This window comes from Capsicum annuum, chromosome 5 (genome assembly GCF_002878395.1).
Source record: "Capsicum annuum cultivar UCD-10X-F1 chromosome 5, UCD10Xv1.1, whole genome shotgun sequence".
Taxonomy (NCBI): domain Eukaryota; kingdom Viridiplantae; phylum Streptophyta; class Magnoliopsida; order Solanales; family Solanaceae; genus Capsicum; species Capsicum annuum.
The window spans coordinates 25,886,540-25,891,791 of NC_061115.1; positions in this window are offsets into that span (position 1 = coordinate 25,886,540).

Consider the following 5,252-nt stretch of genomic DNA (forward strand, 5'->3'; position numbering starts at 1 on the left):
ATCGCGGTACCTCACTGAAAACTGACAATTTTCATTTTGACATACTCCGTAATGCACTACTGGCCTGAATGAACTGAAACTTAAAATAGCCAAATTTTATATTGTTAGAAGGCTAATTGAATTTCCAATGCAATGCCAGGATCTAAACTAAAAAATACTTCCTATTTCAAAAATTTTATATTATATAAATCATGGATTGATAATTAATTTAGGCTAGAGAAATACGGGGTATTACAGCTTCCTGAGCCCTTCTTAGTTTTTACCCTAGTGTCCTATCACTGTCCTTCATAAGATCATGTTAGTAGATTTAATAGAGTTAGATATGGTTGACTTTGACCTTATTCTAGGAATGGATTGGCTCCATTTTTGTTATGCATCCATAGATTGTCACACCCGAGTGGTGAAGTTTCAATTTCCAGATGAGCTAGTCTTTGAGCAGGAAGGTAATTCAGTGTCTCCCAAGAGTCATTTCATACCTATCTTAAAGCCAGAAAGTTGATCTCAAAAGGCTGTATCTATTATTTAGTTCGAGTCAAAGACACTAACTTTGAGACTCCAACAGTTTAGTCAGTTCATGTAGTCAATGAGTTTCCTGATGTTTTTCTTGAAGATTTGCCAGGGGTATCTCCTGATAGGGAAATAGAATTTTGTATAGACCTTCTTCCATATACTTATCCTATCTCTATTCCTTCATATTGTGTGGCTCCAACAGATCTTAAAGAGTTAAAAAAATATCTTAAAGACCTCTTATATAAAGGTTTCATAAGGACCAGCGTCTCTCCATGGGGTGCTCCCATCCTATTCGTGCGAAAGAAAGATGGTTCTTTGCGAATGTGCATTGACTATCGTCAGCTGAATAAAGTCATAGTAAAAAACAAATATCCTCTTCCAAGGATTGATGACTTATTTGACCAGCTCCAAGGTGCACGTTATTTCTCCAAGATAGACCTTATATCCATCTATCATCAGCTTAAAGTAAGGGAATATGATATTTCAAAGACAGCTTTCAGAACCCGTTATGGTCATTTTGAGTTTTTAGTGTCCTTTGGGCTAACATATGCCCCAACAGCCTTCATGGTTTTGATGAACCAAGTGTTCAAATAGTATTTGGACATGTTTGTCATAGTTTTTATAAATACTATTCTTGTCTATTCTTATAGTGAGGATGATCATGCAGACCACCTTAGAATTGTGTTGCAAACTCTTAAGGATCACCAGTTATTCGTCAGATTTAGCAAATGTGAATTTTGGATAAGATCAATAAATTTTCTCGGTCATATTATTTCCAGTGATGGTATTAGAGTTGAGCCCCAAAAGACAAAAGCATTAAGAAACTGGTCTAGACCTATTTCTCCATCAGACATTAGAAGTTTCTTGGGTTTAGCCGGCTATTAAAAACATTTTATTAAGAGTTCTTCATCTATTGCGTCTCCTATACCTAGACTGACCCAAAATAAAATTAAGTTCCAGTGGTTAGATTCTTGTGAGAAGAGTTTTTAGGAGTCGAAGACACAACCCACTTCAGCCCCAGTTTTAGGACTACCTGATGGTACAGATGGGTTCGTTGTATATTGTGATGCTTCTAGAATCGGTCTGGGTTGTTTTGATGCAGAGAGGTAAGGTTATAGCCTATGTCTCTAGATATCTTAATTCCCATGAAAAGAACTACCCTACCCATGTTCTTAAGTTAGCTGTTGTTGTGTTTGCATTGAAAATCTGGAGGCACTATCTTTATGGGATGCATGTTGAAGTGTTTACGGATCACAAAAGTTTGTAGTATGTGTTTACTCAGAGGGAGTTAAATCTTCGTCAGAGAAGGTGGTTAGAATTGTTGAAGGATTATGACATGAGTGTGTTGTATCATCCAAGCAAGGCCAATGTAGTGGTAGACGCCCTTAGTAGATTGTCTATGGGTAGTGTTGCTTATGTTGAGAATGCTAAGAGTTAGTTCGGGAAGTTCACCGGTTAGCTAGATTGGGTGTGAGGTTGGTTGACTCAGTTGAAGGGAATGTTTGGGTTCAGAGTAGTTCAGAATCTTCTCCAGTTTCTGAAGTGAAAGAGAAACAGGACAAGGACCGTAGTTTAGTCAAACTGAAGGGGTCAGTTAAAGATCAAAAGGTAAAGGTTTTCTCCCAAGGGAGAGATGGTGTGTTGAGATACTAGAGTAGATTATATATTCCATGTGTTGATGATTTGAAGCAGCAGATTATGGCAGAAACGCATGGTGTGCGTTATTCTATTCATTCGGGAGCTAACAAGATGTACCATGATTTGCAGGAAGTCTATTGGTGGAGTGGCATGAAGAAAGATATCGAAAAATTAGTAGCCAAGTGTGTGACTTGTAACAGTTTAAGATAGAACACCAAAGACATAATGGCATACTACAGGAGTTTGGTATTCCTACTTAGAAGTGGGAAGAAGTAAATATGGAATTTGTGACTAGATTACCCCATTCGTTTTATCAGCATGACTCGATTTGGGCTATTATAGACAGATTGATCAAATAAAAACATTTCTTGCTAGTTCACACCTCTTACACAGCTGAAGATTATGCTAAGCTGTATATCAGAGAGTTGGTTAGATTTTATCAATTTTTCTTGTCCATCATCTCAGATAGGGGTACTCAGTTTTTGCCTCTTAGTTTTGGAAATTCTTTCAGAAGGGTCTTGATACCCAAGTTCATCTCAGTTTACCTTTTCATCCGCAGACAGATGGTAAGGCAGAGAGGACCATTCATACCTTAGAGGATACGTTGAGGGCATGTGTTCTTGGTTTCAAAGGCAGTTGGGATGACCACTTACTGTTGATCGATTTTTTCTACAATAACAGTTGCCATTTTAGTATTCAGATGGCCCTGTTTGAGGCTATTTATGGGCAGAGATATAGATCACTTATCGATTGGTTTGAAGTAGGTGAGGCTGCTTTGACTGGGCTAAATATGGTGTTTGAAGCCATGGAGAAAGTTTAGTTGATTTAAGAGAGATTGAAAGCATCTCAGAGTCGTCAGAAATCTTATACAGGCACAAAAAGAAGAGATTTTGAGTTTGAAGTAGATAATCTTGTGTATTTGAAGATTTCACCCATGAAGGGGGTGAAAAGATTTAGAGAAAAGAGGAAGCTTAGTCCTCGATATGTAGTCCCCTACAGGATTTTGAGTCGCGTGGGGAAGGTAGCGTATGAGCTTGAGCTACCTGTAGACTTATAATCAGTTCACCCAGTATTTCATATGTCCTTATTGAAGAAGTGCATGGATGATTCAGCTATTGTAGTCCCTCTAGAAAGCACAGATATTCAGAATAGCCTTTCATACGAAGAAGTTCCAATAGAGATTCTTGATGATCAGATCCGTAGGTTAAGGAACAAAGAAGTTCCCCTAGTCAAAGTTCTGTGGAGAAATCAGTCTGTTCAGGGTGCTACTTGGGAAACATAAGCAGACATGCATACCAAGTATCCTCATCTCTTCTCCACGAACTCAAATTCATCTGACGGTAACAGTCTTCCTTTATTCAGTTCTTTTCTAGTCTCAGATTCAGCAATATTGCTATCTTTATGTAAATTCATGCATACACAGATCAGTTCTGTCACTCAGTATGTTTTAGATTCAGTCATGCAATTTGTTTCAGTTGTGCCTGCCACCATATAGCCTCAGTTTCTCAGCATTTTTAGTTTAACTAGTCTCATGCGAGGATGAATGCTCCCAAGGGGGAGATAATGTAATACCCCATACTTTTCCTAGCTTAGTTTAGCTCCTAGAATGTCAAGGGACAACTTTGAAAATGAATAACTCTTGATACATGTAGAATTTTAAAGTTCTAGACCCACCATTGCGTAGATAATTGGCTCAACTTTCCAACGATACTAATTTTACCTCAATTCGATACTTGGTTAAGAAGTTATAGCGATTTTAGTAAAATTAGTAGGATGCCGCGATAAGCAATGCGTCGCAGGGAAGGACAAATTCGCAATTGTCCAATTTTAGTAAGGCATCGCAATTGGCCCACGTCATGGTGAAACTCCAGTTCCTGTTCGTCCCATTCCAGTAGCTCATTGTGATTAGCCTGTGTCGTGTAAAAATTCTCAATTTGATAGACACTGTATCGTGGTAGAGTGCAAAATGACACTCATCCCTTTTCCAGTGACGCAACGTGATATCACCGCATCGCGCCAGAGGCCAAAATGGCAATTGTTCCTTTTCCAGTAAGCCACCACGATAGCGGCGTGTCACTGTGGGTGGAAAATTCAGGATTTTCCAGTTCCAAGTAAAATTTTAAAAGGGAAAATTGATCTTTTTCCAAGCCCCCAAATCATGAATAACAGAAGATTAAGCCTATTATGCTCACTTTTCATCAACTTTCTCTCAAAGAAACCCTTGAACATCAAACCTTCATCTCCAAGAAATCCAAAATTCTACTATTATTTTTCCAAGATAGCTCAAAATTAAAGATTCCCAATTCAAGAACTTCAAGAATCTATCTTCAAGAGCACAAATAGGGATTCAAAATTCCAGTTTCTTCCTCTAATCATCAATTAAGGTATGTGGGATTTTCAACAAGGATAATTCTTTCATTCTTGTGCCCAAAACTAGTTTCTTATTTACAAAGTTACACGATTTTGTATGATTACCCATGAATTTCAATTTTGGGTTCATACTCAAATATTGCTATTTGAAGATTATGAGATTTTAAGTGATTTAGGTGTTGAATTGTATGACTACTTTCGTATTTTCATGCGTATTGCAGTAATTTTCAGATTTAGAATTGAATTTCAATATTTTCATTATTTAGCATGAGTTTTACAATGATTTGCTATGAAATAGAAGTATGGGTTATTAGCCCTAGTTTGAATATTGTTATTTCAAGAAGATTATGCTTTTAAGAATCCCATGACTTGTTATATTCAGATTTTAAGGATTTGATCTTTTGATCTCAGCTTATATGGAATCCATTTTTATAGATTTAGCTACAGTTTACAGTAAATAGATTTACAAGTGGTTTTCATTATAAACCCTTATATTATTTTTGAAAAGTGGATTTCCAACAGAATGAGCATACAGATTAAAGGGAGTAGTATTTTACACTGAGTTGGGTATGTTCACATACCCCAAACTATTAGCCAACGTAGGTTCAGATTATCATATTATTCCCATTTCTATATGGATGACAGATACAGGCGTGATTACTTCCATTAGGTTATACTCCTTGACAAGAGTATGACAGCTCTCCCCAATATGAGATTTTTCCACAAGGGAACTA